Here is a 17,804-nt window from a genome sequence, read left to right as displayed (position 1 = left end):
GCCGAGCTCGGAGGCTGGGGGTGAAGTCAGCTCGTAGCCCAGGGGCTGGGGAAGGAAGAGGGGCTGTTGGCATGTGCTGCCCCCCTTTCCCCACACCAGGCACCCTTACGGAAGATTTAATCAAGAAAAGCTATGGGTCTGATGGAGTCTGTGCAGACAGATGAGACAGTGGTCTGGCTCCTGCACCCTCTGCAGCCTGTCCACATGACTGGACATTCTGGAGCCTCTTCTGCTTCCAACAGATTCAAGAGCTGTTTTTGTCAGTTACATTGCAAACAGGTCTGCCCCTCTGCTCTGCTCCTGGTTCTATACGTTTCCAGGGTTGAGAGAGCTTTCCTAAGTGTGTCGACTCTCCCCCTCCTCTCGCTGCTGGGTCCTACAGGTGGACACCAGGCAGGCTTTCGCCACGTGGGGCAGGAGCACGGGGCACACAGAAAGCTCACACCTGGCGCTGCTGGGAGGGTCACTCTGGCTTTCCCGGTGCTCATCCCAGGACACAGGCTGTGGCTGCTGTGGTTTTGCGTGGTCCCCAAGTCTGGCGGTGACGATAAGGTCGGGAGAGTAGAGTCAGATAAGGTGGTGGCCTGCCTGTCCCAGCAGTTGGAATGTAGATGTGGGGGTTGGCGCTTACGCAGTCATCTTGGAACGTAAGGAAGAATCAGATTTTGAGGAATTCCTATGAGATAGAGGGGCCTCCTTCCCTTATGACTGTGAACGGTGATGCCAGCCCTGGACCCCGCTTCTCCACATGTGGGACTCACCCTGCCTGATGCAGCCACAATGGGTGCATTTCTGCCCCCTGTGCTGTGCTGTGCCAACTGCTCAAGGCAACTGCCCTCCAAGCCCCGAGCCCCTGAGGCTGCTCACACCGTGGATGCTGATTTCTGGGCTGGAGCTGAGGCCAGGGATTCCGCATTTTCTGGTCCCCAACCACACGTGGGTAGTGGGGGTCAGGGCTCCCCTGCACCACGCGTGGCAGCTCCTGCTCGGCCCGTGCCTGCGAGAGCAGCCACTGGAGGGGAGCAGGCAGCAGAGTGGATCTTCATGTGCTGGGCCGGGCAGGGAGCAAGGGCCCGGCCAGGATGGAGGTCCAGGGCCCACTGCTCTTCAGCCTCCAGTGACGGGAAGCACACCACCTCCCCTCCCCCGGCCACCCGGCGGGCCCCACTCCGCCGCAGGCTTGCACCTGTAAGCCAGGAAGCCGGGGCAGCGCTGAGCGGCGGGTGTCAGCAGTCCAGGAAGGATCCAGCAGGTGCGTTAGTAGCTTGGCAGGTGGGTTTTCAGGTCGCTGGTCTAAGATAGCTCTATTTATCTTTTCTGACACTTGGTTACAATGATGCGGGAGGGAGCCTGGCTGATGTCACTCACACCCAAGCAGGTCTGTCTGCAATCAGACGGGGTCACTCTCTCTCTAGCTTCTTCCCTGCTCTCTTTGAGGCCCCAAAGTCCTCAGCATCCTCTCTCATCATTACCCCACTGCCCTGCAGGGAGCCGGCCTGGGCATCTGGTGGGTTCTGGGTCCCAGCCTCGGGCGGACGTCTCTGCCGGTGCGTTCTTCTCTCCTTACAGCTCAAGCTGTGCTAGGAGATCTTTTAGTTCAGCACCGGGTGCCAGATGGCTTTGTTCAGGCCCTGCCACTCACGAACTGTGTGAACTTAGGCAAATTACCCACAGTGCACCCTGGCATCCTCATCTGCAGTACGGAAATAATAATGGTAATACGCTCATTAAGTTGTCTTTACTTTTCAGGCTGGATTGAGGATCAGATGAGAAGGTGTATTTAAAGCAGTAAGAACTGCGTGTGAGCACAGTGAGCCCCGAGTCAGCATCAGGTTTTGGTGCAATGATGTTTGTACTTGAGTGGTGTGCGGCCTCTCACCTCAGGGCCTTTGCACCTGCTGTTCCTTCTGCTTGGAATGTCCTGCCCTTTGACTGCACACCCTCCAGATGTCAGCTCCCTGAACCTCGCTTTTACACGTTCCCCCCAAACTCCCTGTAATTGTCTGTCCCGATATACATCACAGGTTGCGATTCTGTGATTAGTAACTCCCCTTCTGTATCCTTCTCTGGACTGTGAACTTAAGGGCAGGGGATAAGTCTGCTTTGCTACGATTCGTATCTTCAATACCAAGAATGGAGTCTGGTTCCCCAGGAAACACATGATAAACAAGTGAATGAGTGGAAAGGTCTGGCCACTCAGGGGCAGTGTCTTCCCTGGGAGAACACCTTCTGACTGTAGCCGACATCCCAGAGATTTCAGGGCCAAGAGATCCCCTGTACGTAGGCTGTGAGGCACTGCCCAAGGCTTCCTTCCTGACTGGCCCTTGGGGCTTCGCCAGGAAGACTTAGAGACACCCAGTGATCTCACACTGGTCTTGGGGATGCAGACAGTCTTGATCACCTGATTGGGAGGGCACTGGCTCTTGGACCCACTCAGCACCTGCAGCTGGTGACAAAACTCTAGCAAGGTCCATGGTGGGTGTGTGGGCTGAGCCATACACTGCCTGGGGCACAGTAAACGGGCTACAGCAAGCACATAATTATCCTCCAAGGAGAACTGTGTCCCTTTCCCTTCTAAATGCGCTCAGACACTATGAGCTTGTAATTAAAACTAAGGCAGATGTCACTCCGTGCTAAGATCATGCATAAGAAATGAGGGAATGGAGATGATGCTAAGAGGTGTTGATAATGCAGGGTAATTGCAATGACATTCCATGAAATGTGTTTTGTTCTTGAAAACTGGAATTGACTTTGATGTCTTTCAAAACCTTAATACATTTTTAATTCATGCAGAAACTCTTTTCTCAGTTCTGCAGGCTCTGCCAGGAGCACTGGGGACCAGTGACATCTTGGGAGCTGGGCTGAGCATGACCATGAACAGAATTGTCATAATGGTCCAGCACCCAAACCTGTTCCCTGGTGGGCAGCACTGGGGTCATCTGGAGTCTGGGTACAGAGGGTGAGGGGTCCCAGTCCTGTCACGGCTGAGCTGTGACTGTCATCTCCATGACGCAGAAGGGCGGCTCACCTCCCAGGGAACCCGAGTCCGAGCCTGTGCTGTGCCCATGGGTCGCCATCTCTGCCAGGGGTGGGGCATGATTCTCTGGGTCCAAGCTGCAGACCTGGACCCTGGACAGTGCCAAGCATCAGCAACATGGGAAATTTAGTGGATTTTCATCCAGAGCTTAGAGTCCTTCCCCTTTTCCTGCTACCCCGTGCGTGCTGTGCGAAGGAGAGGGAGGGAGGGAGCTTGGCTCAGAGTGGCCTCACAGCAACAGCTGTGAGACAGCCTCCTCGCCCCACCCTGGGTGAGGGCTTCCCTTGGGGACTCGGCAGATGACAGCGCCTCCCAGGGTCAGCTTCCTCCATCGGCCCCACCTTGGCAAGGTGTCCACAGCTTCGTCAGCGCTGGCCCACAGCAGGGACAGCATCCTCAGGTCACTCCAAAGGTGGAGAGGAGAAAATGCTCCCAGGACGGAAAGTCCAAGTGCAGCACCGCTCTCCACCGTTTCCTCAACAACCTCCTCGTGAGGGACCCCGGCCCCGTCTTTCCTCGGAGCTCTCAGGGGTGGGTGCAGGAAGCCCAGCACCGCCCAGCTCCTAGAGGGGCCCCGTGCGATCTGAGGGTCTCTCAGCAGCCACAACACCCCAGATAAGCCCTCTTTCCATTAATGAGAGGGGCTCTTGGGAAGGGCTAGGCAACAGGACGTAACCGGGGAAATCTGTGAAGTCAAGGAGGGGTCCGGGCAAGTTTTTTTTAAATCTAAGATAAGGCATCATTGCAAAATATTTACTGTACCTGTGATGCCGGAAAGGCAATGTACATGAAAGTTATTTTACTTAAACATCCTGATGGTCTTCCCTGGGGAAGGCTGAAGGATGACGATTTAGGATTCTGACGCAATACACAAACAAGGACTCAGACCAACGCTAAGCGCCCCAGGCTCTCCCACAGACGCAAGCACGACAGCCAAGCTGCCAGCCCTTCTCTACCCGCCACCCGGATTCCAAACACGCGGTGTCTCCCAGAGCCTCTGGCTCTCGCGTTAAAAGGAAGCACTGGGCGCAGATCTGATCCTTCTCGAATCGTATGACCGAGTCTGGGGCTGCGTCAGCTTGTGTATGTGCTACAGCTTGATACAGTCCACGTGCGTGCACCTGGGGCCGCGTGTGTGTCACCTGCAGTCCGGCCCCATGTGAACCGCCTGTGGGTGTGACGCAGGGGCTACCAGTGTGCCTCACCTGTTTGTCTCACAGCTGTTCCGCTGCGTGTCCCCCACGTGCTGTCCTCTTGTGCTCTCCGGGCTTCTTACGTGTTCCCGGTGACTGTACTGTCAGCCTCCCACACACCGCTACCTGGAGGGATGCCGTCTTTGTCTACGTGACCCGTGTGCTACCTGGGCCCTATGCTGCTGTGGGACACATCGGTGCTGCCTGAACGTGGCAGTACCTCGCGTCACTTTCACATGTCGCCTGTGAGTGTCACTGCTTATCCGTGTTGCCAAGAGTCTCCGCTGAGCCCTGTGCGTGTCCACCTGTGCGTGCGCTGCAGCTGGAGGCTGTTACTCTGCGTTGCCCACACACCGCTGTGTGCCCGCAGCTCCACGTCCCCCTACGCGTGCCCTACTCCTGGGAGTGGTTTCCGGGTGACCCCCACCCCCCGCGGTCCCGGCGCCCCCAACCCCCCACCCCCAGGACGGGCTCCCTGACCCCCCATCAGACGGGACACCGGGGCCAGGGCGCCGGGAGGGGCACAGGCCCCGTTATGGGCCCCGCCCCGCCCCCTCTGTACTAACAAGGACTCCTCGCCCCAGAGGGGCAGAAACGCACCTCGAAATTGCTCAGGAAAAAGGGGGGCGGTTGGTGCGCTCCTGACCTGCGGTCTCGGCAGCGCAGGCCCAGCTTCAGGCGCGGCTGGATCCAGGGCTCCAGTGGTGTCGTCAGGACTCAGTCTGCTCCTTCTTCCAGCTCAAATCTTTGCCTTCACGCGGCCTGGCTTCGCTAACAGGCCCCAGTCTCCCCGCCAGGCTCCTCCCGGCTCCTCCACGGTGACAAGGCGGCGGCAGCGTCCCGTCCTCGCCTCCTCTCGGGGCTGAGGCGCTCCTGTCGGCCCGGGGCAAGGCCTGGCGCTCCTGGTGATTGGACTGAATGAGGTCATGTGCCCATCCCTCAACCAATCAGTGCGGCCAGGATACAGCCCGTGGAACTGTAAGAGCCTTTCTAATTGGCCCTGGGACAAACCCTGACATTCACTCTGATTGGACATGCTGAGGTCATGTGACCATCTCTCACCCAATCAAGTGCAGCCAGGGTACAGCCCGTGGAACTGTAAGAGCCTTTCCTATTGGTCCTGGAGCAAGTCCTGGTGCTCACTGATTGGACATGCTGAGGTCATGTGAGCAGCTCTGGCCCAATCACTGCAGCCAGAACACAGGCAGTGGAAAGTCCAGGAGCCTTTCCTGTTGGTCCTGGGGCAAGGCCTCGCGCTCACCCCGACTGGACAAGCTGACGTCATGTGACTGGATCGGGACCAGTCACTCAGTCCCTGCAGGGCTTTACTTGATTAGACCAGACTCCCAGTCCCACCTGGAGCCGAGGGTCCGCTGCCTGGATCACGGGTCTTACCGTGGGAGGTGATTCCCGAGGGAAACTCAGGCGCTCCTAGAGGGGAGGTGGATGCGGGGAGACCTCTCCACAGAAGCTGGGTCAGGGCCTGGGTCCCCAGCCGCCTCCACACGGGGACCTGCTGGGACGAGAAGAAGGATGCAGCGTGGCCCCCACTTCTGGTCTTGGACACACATCTTTTTTGTTTAAATATTTTATTTATTTATTATTGTATTTAATTATTTTATGCTAGGGGAAAAGGTAATTAGGTGTATTTTTAGAGGAGGTACCTGAACCCAGCACCTCATGCTTACCAAGTATGTGCTCTGCCACTTGAACTATACCCTCCCCATTAACACTCATCTCTGAGACCCGCTGACCCCGGCCAGAGCCTGGGACTGGCTGGGACTAAGGCCTGCTGGGCAGCTCTGGCCAGAGCTCGGCCACCCTGCCCCGCGTCCTGCCCTTTCTCTGGTCCTGCAGATTCAGCCCAGCCACGGGCTCACGCCTCTCTGAGCTCACTGTAATGTGCTCCTTAAAATGGTACTTTCGTAGTTGGAAGGTTTAGCCCTGAGTGTATCAGCATGAAGACTGGGGGCTTTGTGCATTAGCGGAATATAAATTATACTGAACTCTGGAAGATCTTGAGTCTCTAATGAAATTTGAATTTCTAACCTGATTCATAAACTCGGGAGCTGATGAATCATCCACAGGCGGTCCAAGGTATCAGGGAACTGCAGACTATGGATGTGTGCGGTGGAGCGAAACCCCAGTCCTGGGACTCGCCTCTCGATTTGGACTGGAAATGCTGCCTAATGAGATGCAAAGCTTTAGAATCAGAAAGAGAGATTCTGGTGTGGAGGCTCCTAAAGTAAGTTGTAAGATGGGGGTACAACTGCACCCACAGTTCTGTGTCCAGAGGAGGTGAGCACAGTCCCATGGTGACAGGTCTGTCCTTAAGTGGAGGAAGTCGCAGACTGGCTGCCCTGCCACCTGCCCTCGGTGCTGCTGGGGCGAACCCACACAGCAGTTAAGGAGCAGGAACCCGAAAAGTCAGGGGCTGAGCCCTACACAGCGCTCAGACCTCCTCCCACCTCCAGAAACGTCTGAGGCCCAGCCTCTCATGACCTCCCCTCCTGGATCCCCACTCTGCCCCCGATGCTCCCTCCTCTGAGCCCCCAGAGCGCAGGTGGAGCCCTGTGGAAGAGCTGCTCCAGGCCAGCTTCTGGGGGACATAAACTAAGTCAATATGTATTTGAGGTAGACCCTCTAGAACTTATAAGATGCTGGATGTGGGATGAGAGGCAAGGAGGGTGGTCATGGACCAGTCCTGAATCTTTTCCCTGAATGTGAAGGCTGCACTGCTGTAGAGATGTGGGTTATATGAAAAAGAAACGTTCCAGGATTGGGGACATGCCAGTAAAATCCCGGAAGTCTGACTCTGTCTATCAAGTGTGACTCCCTCTCTCTGAAGCTTCCTCAGCAATCCCAGGACCAAGGGCTGTGAAAATTTCTGGAATTATTGATATTCTCCATAGCCCCAAACTCTGGATGTCCCCAGTGGGTCTTCCAAGTCTGCCTTGGAGCACGAGAGATATTATTCAAAATTATTCAAATATTTTCCAACGAGCATCATTCATTTCTCTGTAAAACGTCCAGACACTCCCAGAAATTGTTTCATTAGTGGTCTCATTTTCAGCTACACATGACTTTATTAAGGTTCCACTTAGGGATTAAATTTCCATGCTTGGTGTCCGCTGAATAGTGACTTGATTGGCAGGGTTTAGTTAAGTCTGTTTCAGTCCTTTGAGAAGTAACGAAGTGTGTACTTCTAACCAGCAAATGGGTTTCGTGAACTTTCTATCTGTACACACCTGGGAATTGTCAAAGGCGTTCTGGTTGGGAACTTATTTTTTTTTAATCGAAGAGCAGTTGATTTACAATGTCATAATGGTTTCAGGTTACAGCAGAGTGATTCAGTATTTTGACAGATTTTACTCCATTAAAACATATTGCAACACAATGGCTATAATTCCCCATGCCCTGCAGTATGTCCTTGTTGCTTATCTGTTTTATACATAGAAGTTCGCATGTTTCCACCCCATAGCCCTAACGTGCCCCTCCCTCTTCCCCTCTCCACACTGGTCACTACATTTTTTTTAACTTTAACCTTCCCCTCCCCCCAGATCGGCATGCCATAGGGAAAAGGGGGGTAGGTTTGGCAAAAGCTTGTTCTTTGAGGATCACGTCCAATAAGCTATTACTTAAAGTGCACAGATTGTTCGCTATGCATCCCCCTTGTTCTCAAGGCACGTGCAGGTTAATAACCCCACTGAGGCAGCCACCCATCCTGTAAGGTTTTTGTTTTGTAAAGAAAGAATTGTAAGCTATTCCTTCCTTCGTTATGCCGCATTCATTTAATCATTCGAAGTTTATAATCATTCAGAGTTTACTGAGAAGCTGTTCTCAGCGGGGCTTGTACTAATGCTCCAGGTGGAAAGACAGCAACACTGTCACTCCTTCTGGCGTGTGCACTCTGTCAGAAGGACACCCACTGCCCCCCATTTTTAGCAGAGCCCCTGCGTTTAGCAGGCTGGAGACTACGTTACCCAGGCTCCTTTGCGGTGAGGTCTGGTCATGTGACCAAGCTCCGGCCAGTGGGATGTGAGCAGGTGCGATGCCCTCACTTCCGGTGACTTCCTTATAAGGAAGCTGACCGCTCTCCACTTCCGGTCCCTTTCTCCCTCCTGCCGGCTGGGTTGCGGACGTGGGGGTGGGGTCCCAGGCTCAGCCCTGTAGACCAGGGTGATGCCCCAGCGAAGGCAGCGCAGTGAGGTGGAAGGGCCCCGGGACCGCCGCCTCCTGTGACGGGGAAGCAGCGTCCGGCCTGCTCAGCCAAGGCTGGGGGCCCGGGCAGCGGCCGCGCCGGGGTGCTGATACGGGCCCTGCGTAGGCAGAGCGCCGCTGCGGGCCTTCCTGTCGTGAGCGTGCCAGGGGAAGCGAGCTCAAGGGAGAAGCGCCAGGCCGATGTGAACGCTGCGGGTTACCGGGCTCACGCGAGGAGGGGTGACCGGGGCGGCGTCAAAGCTGTGTTCCTGACGCCTCAGCTTTACAAGGTGTCCACACGTGGCCCGCTAACTCAAAACGAATGCATACATTCCCACCGCAGCCCCGCTGGACAACGTTCCTGCGTCAGTTGTGCAATTAGAGCCGATCTTTAACGTGGAAACAGAAGCGAGACAGTCCGCCCCTGTCCGAAGGCAGGACGTCTGCTGTGTAGCGCGCTGTTTGCGACACGACTTGCAGGGAGGGTGGGACCTGCGCACGCCTCACCCCATCACTGGATGCAGTGTAACAACAGACTCCCATCCTGCTCGACCCTGCGTCCGCAAACGGGTCTGGCCCTGAGCATCTCTGTGTCTTGTTTCCCCACAGAGTCGAGTCCACATGGGGACCCAGTAAATGCCAGTCACCTGTCCACATCCTCCTGTTTGTGTGGTCTCTGGGGCGGTTGCCTTTTCCTGTAAAGCCTCTCTGGCTGCTTGCCCTCCTGGCTCCAGCCTACAGCACCAGCAGGGCTCCAGGCATGGCAGGGAGCCAGCAGTAAGCTCCAGCTCACTCTGCTGAACCGAGGAAATGAACCTGGTTCCATCAGCTCTCCTGGGGCCTCTGAGCCTCGGGCGTGGGGACAAGTGCCCGGGATAAGGCAGCTGGGAGCTCGCCTTAAAGGGACACAGCAAGGAAACTAATGCACATAACCAATTTTCAAATTCTGTTTTTCTCTACAATCCTGGGGGGGAAAAACCGGGCTCTGGCTGCCAGAATGTTCCCTGAGGTCAGAAAGAGCCAGGGCTCCAATTTAGCCTTTGTTCAGCTGCGGACTCATTCTGCGTCCCATCAGGCAGGAGGCATCGGCCGTCACAGGACGTCTCTGCACTCCCCCAGGGCGCGGTCCCTTCGAAGGAAGGACGTGTTATCAGCCTTCCTAGATTCATCCTGGCCGGTTTCCAACAACCGTCTTCCACGGAGCCTTTGTTTCTGGAAATTAGCTCAGTAAAGATATTCATGCACATATATGCATGTGAATATATATAGTGTGTGTGTATGTATGTATGTGTGTGTATATATATATATAAAACATTCATCAGGTTGTTTATACTCAACTGTTTATAAGAGTTTATGACCAGCAACCACAGAGGTGAGCCTGGACTGGGGCAGGTTAAATGCTGTGTGTTCACCTATTCACAGGGACCCTGTGTGGCTCTTTTTCAAAAATGAGGCTTCTCCAGGGCTGGTACCCAGGGTGAGGAGATGCTCCCGGCTTGGCCAATCAGGTGCTTACTCCAGGATTAGAGGTTCAAGTGAGAGAGGCAGAGCTGGAGGGGTCACCTGGAGGCCAGTGGGGTGCACGGGCAGGGGTGCCTGGGTTTGACCCCTGAGGGTCCCTGATGCCTGGCCCCTGGCAACAGTTCTGTGGACCCTGAAAGCAGAGGATGGTTTCCCTTCGACTTTAAGACAGAAGGTTTCTGCTGTGGCACCAAGAACCCTGGACACTGGAGTCCGCTCTGGCCCCTTCACCCTGAACTGAAAGGTCACATGTGTGTCCCCTGGCTCTGCACCTTGGACCCGTGGCTGGCAGAGGGCAGGGCCCTTCTCACATGTCCTTTGTCCTCACATCTCCTCCTGCAGGGCGTGAGGGCCCCGCGGATGCACAGAACCGGCCGCAGGGATGAATGCATGGAATCCCCCACCCCACCGCCCTTCCATTCATGTGCTGGTGCCAGGTCGGGGTGGCAGGGATGCAGGGACACCCATGGCAGGAGCCCTGCGCTGACTCAGGGCTCTCTCAGGAAACATGTGCAGGGACACACCTGCTTTAACCGGTCACTTGGAGCAGGAACACGCACGTGGAGGCTGACCACTAACACAGACGGAGGGGACTGGCAGCAGACATGGTGATGGAGGATCTCCAGCTGGGGCGTCCCAGGGCTCGGGGGACAGGGCTGACTCCTGAGAGGGGAAACGGGGCACCGTGGGGGGCAGTGCTGAGAAGCATGGTTCCTGGCAGCCTAGTTCTGTGAGGAGGAGGGGTCTGGATTACCCTGTGCTGTTAACTCTATTTGGAATTAACCAACTGTAAGTCACTCCTGCGGCGTCCACACACCACGCTGCCAGGGGTTTGCTACTCATCCTGCTTTAGGAAGAGCGGGGCCTTGGGAGAGGCTTGATGAGCGGGATTTAGCTGATGCGACTTCAGGACCCCTTCCCTTGTGTTTGGGTGTCTGACGTTTTATACAAACCGGGTGTCCCTGTCAGGCTCCAGTGAGGAAGGAGTCAGCTGACCGGGGTGGTGGAGCAGCTCGGGAGGACGGAGGGTGAAATCAGGTGCAAACAGGGTGACACCGTGGTGACTCTTGTTCCTGCCGAGGCCGCCTGACACCTCCCAGGTGTGATGCTGAGGCCGGCGCTCCCACCTCCTCCAACCCCCAGACGGACGTCCTCCTGCGCTCAGGCCCCGGAGGCACCAGCGCTCACTCGGCCTCCCTTCCCTCTCAACACGGGCAGGTTCCTCCTGAACCACCTCTGGGTCTTCATCCTGTCTGCAGCCCAGGACCTCTTGCGTCCAGGAAAATATTCCAAATATTTAAAGCCTGGGACAGAAGGAGCAGCAACTGAAAACGACCGGGCAGCCCTGAGCAGCACATGCTGGCCCTGTGTCTGCTGTGGCCCCCATCAGACCTGCGGCTCCGCCCGGTGGGTCCAGAGGCCCCTGGCTCCCTCCCGTTACCTTAAGGAGACCCACGTGCTCCCACCTTAGAAGAAACCCTCTCCTAAGCCTGTTTCTCTCCTGTGTTCTCCCTTTTCCCTCCTAATCTCCCCCAAGCTTTTGACCACTTTAGAGCTTTTAGTGAAGTTACATTTATTTTTACTAGGAAGATGCTGGTATGACTTTAAATGGCTATAACTCTTTCTCTCACAACCACCACTTAAATACAGATCTCCAAGTTCTCCCCTCCGTGGACAAGTCTGCTTTTTGTGAACTTTTCAGAGACATTTTAAACAAATGTAGAAATGTTCACCCTTGTGGGGAACTGACAAAAATGCCTTAAAAAAATTATGGCACCTTATGATCTTGTCCTCTTGAGAATTTTTTCATTCCTTTTTCTTCCCCTGCTAATCTATCAGGTAAGTATTTTGAGTCTCTGAATGGTTGCCTACCCTTCTACATGTGTATTATATTTACTAAAGCTAATTAATTAGAATCTCCACCTCCTTTCTAAATTGTAATTACTAATTCCTTTCATTGCCCTCTGGCTTTAGGCTATTCGTACATATCCTTTTAGCTCTATTTTGTCTTTCTGTTTCCTCTGGGGAAATTGCCATTGTTAACCAGTAATTGTTTAGCATAACACCAAGTGTATCATTTTCCATACTCACTGTAACAGTGTATTTCAAACTTTGCTTCTCAGCCAGTTGTCTGTCTTCTTTACAGATTCGCCTTAGAAATGTCAGGAGTGAGGAGCTCTGGTGTTGAGCTGAAATAGCCGATCTCCACCAGTCCTGTATACCGTTCAAAGTCATTTTTTCACCTATGATCAATCCCTGTTTAAATAAATCAAAATGTTTAACATCCGAATGGATGGAATTTAGAGCTACTTTGTTGAAACACCAACCAAGGCAGAAAAAAAAAAAAAAGACATGTAAAACTTTATTTCCAGTCTGTATATGAAAAAACAGGTCATCAAAAGGAAAAAAAAGATTTTTGATTAACTAGTGTTAAACAAACAAAAAAAAGGTTTACTGTGTAGGTTAATCCATCCTTTTAACATAAGCCTTACCTCTCATTCTAAAGGTTTCCTTGGAAATTCAGTTATTTTATCTTTCAGCCATATGCTATTTTTTTCTCTTGCCAACTTGCGTAAAAGGAGAGGCCAATCACAGGTGCAGATACTGTGGTATTCTTCTGTAACTCAAGTCTTGAGATGCTCTGTAGTGTTAAGCAAAGTTTCCTCTTGCTTGACACTAAGCCAACTTCTGAAAGAGAAAAAGAGACACAGACGTTTCCGCAAGTCCTCATGCAGCGTCCCTGTAAACATCACCGACCCTCATCTCTCCACTTTCAGTCTGTCCCTTCGCAGAAGAGTGAGGCTGGCCTGGGTTAGACAGTGGTCCTCCTGAGACGTTTGCTAGTCACACCTGCCTGCGCCCGTTCCTCACCTGTGCGCCGGGGGCAGCCCTGAGTCTCTCACCCACGGGCAAGAGGGCCCTCTGCAAGGCTGAACTGGCTGTGGCCCTGTTCTTTACCCGTCCCTGCAGGGTGCCCACCCTTTGACCTTGGCTTTGGGTTTGAGCCCATGACTGGCTCTGGCCAGTCCAATGGGGAAGGAGTGACAATGACTTCGGCTTACACGTCCCTGGCTCCTCAGCACGCTGGAAATCAGAATCCTGAAAGCAGGAGAAGACAGTCCTCTACTGCATTCTCTGAAGATACCAGGCTTCTGGGAGCTGACATGCTCTTAGACGCTTAACAGGTAATTTACACCTCATATATAACAAGCACGGAATTACTACTTATGGGTGTTTTATGACTCCACTATGAGGAAATAGACCTCTGATCAGAGGATTCTAAGAAAGAAAGATCGTCCCTCCACAAACTCCTCCTGAACAGTAATTTGCGATGCACTTACTCACGATGAGCGATCGGATTGTAATAAGCCTTTATGTTCCGAGCACAGATGTACCTGTAAAACCGTCCTCAGTGGGATGGTCTGATTATGCTGGCAACTCATCAGAAATGTGAGACGTAATCCCATTCCGGGTGAAGAGTTTCTAATCACCAACAGCTCTGAACTCAGAGATTTGGGGCCTCCAAGGTGGCGAGTCGGCAGCACCTTGTGGGGAAGTGGCAGGAGTGCTTTAAGCTTATTTCAGTCACCATGGGAGGTGGAGACAAGACCACATGGGTCAGGGATCAGCACGTTGGCCCCCGGGTTGGGCAGTGGGAGCTATGACTTCCGAGTCCAGCTGAGGACACAGCGGGTCTGGGCTGTGAGTGGTGCAGAGGGCACCCCAGGCCCACACATGGCCACATTCTGGGTGAGATTAGATGGCTTTTTGGAAATATTATTTCCTTTCTGCTCCTACCTCCATGGGTGGAATATCCACACCCCTGAACTTTGGGCTTGGTCATCTGAGATGTCTGGGCAATGAATGGACAGATGCCACCACAGGCTTGAAAGGGCTTGCACAGTCAGACTTGCTCCCTGTCCTTCCACTGCCACCAGAACAGCCTGCTGGTCTGGGAGGATGGGAGACATGTGGAGCAAAGCCGACCACAGACAGGCATGCAGCAGTGCAGCTGCCCAGCCGAGCCTCCGTGAAATTAGCTGACATGCAGCCAGCCAACCCCCAGATCCTCGAAGGAGCCCTGCTGAGCTGAGCTGAGTCACCCCAGCCTACCCACTGACCCATGAGAAATAAGCGCTTATTGTTGGTGCCACTGAGAGCTGGGATTGGTTGTTACACAGCAAGTGCTAACTGATACAGATTCATCCTGCTCATTCTGCTCCCCAGACCTGGAAAGCTTCTTTGTCTTCTGGGGCCACATAGCACCATGACCAATCAAAAGACCATCACTTTTTTGTTGTTGTTCATTTTGCTTCATATTTAATAAATTTAGGGGAGAAAGTTTGCTGTACTTGAACAAATGTGTCTCTGAATTCATTTCGGCTGATGTTTGAAAGATGTGCTCTGAGCTTCACTTGGAAACTTTGAGGGCTACATTTTCAGTGGGATTTTGTCAAGTTTTTAGTGCATGTTTTGCTCACTACTTGGGTGCTCTGCAAATTAAATCAAAATCATGAAAAAAAGAAAAAAACAATAGCAAGGCTACTTAAACCTACTCTTTTCTCTGGACTTTGATAACCAAGAAGTCCGAGAAACATGAGCATAAATGGGGGGCCCTCTAAGTCCTGCTCAGATTGGGGTGGACACTCCATCTGTCCCCAAATGTTCCACCTCCTTGCTGATGAGCAGGGCCATGTGATTAGTTTTGGCCAATGGGCTAAGGACAGGAGGCACATGGTGACAGCTGGGCTGAGGCAGAGAAGAACCAGCATCTGTCCCTCACCCAGCATCTTCCCTGCTGCTGCAACCAGGGGGCCTATGTGCTCCTGAGAGTGTAGTTATGACAGGGAGAGCCTCTGTCAGCCTGGGACCCTGGGTGTTTCTGTGAGTGAGAAACTAACTCAAGTTCCCTCACGCTGCTGAAACTTTGGAGATGTTTGTTACTCCCACAGAAGCTAACTATTGCAGGGATCACAGACTTGGGACCCATAGCTCAGTGTGTCTTATAAACTCTCTGAATGATGATGATGATGATGGTGATGGTTTGATGATGATAATAATACCTGCCTCGAATGAGCTAACATAGGTTAAGTGTTAAGAAGAGTGTGTTGCGAATGCAGTCACTGTGTCAGTGTTGGCTGTCATGATGGGAGTCAAGCTTTTGAAGGCTTTGAATGCCAGGCTGAGGGGTTTGGGATTCATCATACAGACCAGCCTTTTTCATAATGTCTTTTGCAAACACTAAATCTGCAGATATTAATACCTATTGCATGAAAACAGGATTCTGTGATTTTTTTTTTTTGAGAAACACTAGATTAAACAAAGTGAATGTATTGGTACATGCCGAACTTGGTGCCTTTAAGATGAGGGACGGGGCTCAGAGGGGCTGGCTGACAGGGATTTTACACTCGTTTTTGTCAAATCACTCATCTGGGCTATGAGAAGTTGGGGTGCACTTGGCAGACTGCCTTCATCTCCGACCCCAGTTCCTCTGTGGAACTGCAGGGCAGGTGAGGGCACCACCGGTTCCCAGGGCTGACATGAGATGTGCACCTGTGGAGCTGAGGGTGTGACTCTGTGAAGTGGAGCCTGTTCTCTGCTGGCCGTTCTGAGACTGAACAACTGTGTTCTCACCAAATCCACATTTAATTCATAAGCATTCAAATGTATGTGTTTTGCAAAAAAAAAAAGAGAGAAATAATTCAAATTGAGCTGTAAAATTAAATTTACACATGTACTATTTATGATACGCTGTTCATTTTACTGTGTATTTCACATTCTGAATATATTTGCATCTGTTTGGGATGAATTTTGCAAAGCCATTAGGTGTTGTGTTTCATGGGTGGTTTCAGAGATTTATAAAGGCAGTTTTGACCAAGCTCCCTTCTGTGCAGGGCTACAGCCCACATGATGAGTGAATCCACCGGGCAAGTGAGAATCCACTTGTGTCTTGATCGGAACATGAAGATGCATAACAGGATTCTCAGGCAGCTGTCACTCACCTGCGGTGGCAGGACCCCCGCCAGCACCTGAGTTCCCCTGACACTTACCTGCCTCTCAGTTTCTTCCCAAGTGCATGTATCTGAATTCACATAACCTGAGATGGATGTGTGATGGTCTCATACTCCCAGAGCAAGGTCACTGCAGCCAGGGTGGGACAGGACGGGGGCCTGGACCAGGACGGCAGCAGGAGACCTGGGGACAGTGGACCAAGCCAGGGTGGATCAGACCTCGCTGATGGGATAGGGGTGTGGAGAGTGTGGGGGATGACCCCTCTGCACCCATCACTGTCCCATCCTGTCCAGGGGTGGAGGAAGGTACCCTATGGAACACCTTCCTACATCCTCTGTCTGTGGACCAGACAATTCCTATCACCAGCTCTGCACCCCCCACTTCCTTGGCAGCCCCTGCTCATCAGCAAGAGAAGTGTCCACTTTCACACTGGCCAGAACTGAGGCCCCCAAGAGCTGCTGTACGGGATTTCTCACAGTATGAACCTCTGCGGTGTCGCTCTGGCTTTGGCCCCTGTTTACATCTTGGATCCCTGAAGCAGGGCTCAGCCCCTCGGTCTATTCCTTTCTTACTAGTATGCACCCTCTGTGTAGCCAGGGCTGACTCACTGCAGGCACCTCCCAGGATGATGCACCTACTGTGCGCAAGGCAGCAGGGAAGGGTGGTCTTTGAGCACAAGGACAAGGACCTGCCTCTAGAGGGAAGGGGACTGACCAGAGGTGACCTGTCAGCTGTGCTGAGTGGCATGAAGGAGGGGACAGCCCAGGGGACCAGACCTAGGGGACACAGGGGAGGAACACTTCCCTGGGGAGGGAGGCTGGAGCTGAGATGGGAGGGGTGAGCAAGGCCGACCAGGAGAGGGGGGCCTTGAGGGCAGAGGGGCAGGAGGTCAGGGCCCCAGGCAGAGGTACATGGTGACCTGGGGACTAGCAAGGTCCAGTGAGGCAGGACCGCTGGGGAGAGCGGGGAGCCCATGCTGGGGAGAGTGGGGAGATGCATCCCAGGGTTGGGGACAGTCCCCCAGGACCCTGTTGGCCTCTGTGAGGAGATCTCCTGCTGACACATCCCCCCTGCCATGCTCTGCTGCATGAAGGGGTCTGGGGTCTGTGAACCTGCTCCCCTGAGCAGGACCCTGCCAGCTCCTGGCCACTGGGGGTCTGGTGGGGACCGGAGAGGGAAGGGGCTTCTGAACAAGAGGATGTCCCTCCAGCTCCTCCAGCTGCCCTGCAGAGCCCCCTCCCCGGGAGCCCCGGCCCCTTCCCCATGGTCCTAGGGTTCCCCAGGGGGTCCTTCCCAGGTGGGCAGTGGTTCAGCACCATCTGTGCCCCAGGGCCCTGCCCACCACTCGCTCCCCCAACCCAGGAGGTGTGCGGAGCTGAGTCCACCAGTGGCTCTTCTCTGCATCACCCAAACTTCACTCCTCCTCCCCGGCCCAAGGCAACCCCTCTGGTCTGCCACCTCAGGTGCCACCAAGTCTCCACTTTTCTGTCCAGGTCCAGCCTTTACTGCATTTGAGGTTTGAGGCAACAGGAAACCACTGGAGGGACTTCAGGTGCAGAGATGACTTTATTCAGTTCAGAGTCTTTAAAAGATGACTCAGGGTGGGGGCGGGGGCTTAGGAGACTGCAGGTAACCTGACAAGGGGGATGGTGCCTCAGGAGGGTAGCAGTGCACATGGATCAAAGCCGACGCGTTCCACGGAAGTTAGGACCCGAGGGCCAGCGCCCTGGGAGGTGAATTCCATCGGGCCCCCTGTGCGGAAGGAGAAGCTTAGGTTCGAAGCAGTCTCTCCCTCGGCATCGCGCACCTGGAAACCGGACGGCGCCACCCCTGGTCCAGCG

At 53.8% G+C, this 17,804-nt stretch overlaps 2 long non-coding RNA genes across 2 annotated transcripts; one reads left to right on the top strand and one right to left on the bottom strand.

The window, feature by feature from the left end:
* Positions 1 to 2,467: 2,467 nt before the first annotated feature.
* On the bottom strand, positions 2,468 to 5,097 carry LOC140690920 (uncharacterized). The gene is made up of 3 exons (XR_012066276.1): positions 4,877 to 5,097; positions 4,243 to 4,356; positions 2,468 to 3,129 (listed from the first exon to the last, which is right to left on the bottom strand). It is a non-coding gene; the product is annotated as an uncharacterized lncRNA (long non-coding RNA).
* On the top strand, positions 4,346 to 9,678 carry LOC140690921 (uncharacterized). Its single transcript, XR_012066277.1, has 2 exons — positions 4,346 to 4,475; positions 9,040 to 9,678. It is a non-coding gene; the product is annotated as an uncharacterized lncRNA (long non-coding RNA).
* The last annotated feature ends 8,126 nt before the right edge of the window (positions 9,679 to 17,804 follow it).

This window comes from Vicugna pacos, chromosome 32 (genome assembly GCF_048564905.1).
Source record: "Vicugna pacos chromosome 32, VicPac4, whole genome shotgun sequence".
Classification (NCBI taxonomy): Eukaryota; Metazoa; Chordata; class Mammalia; order Artiodactyla; family Camelidae; genus Vicugna; species Vicugna pacos.
The sequence above is the reverse complement of the archived record's forward strand: the minus strand, read 5'-3'. Positions and strand labels throughout refer to the sequence as shown.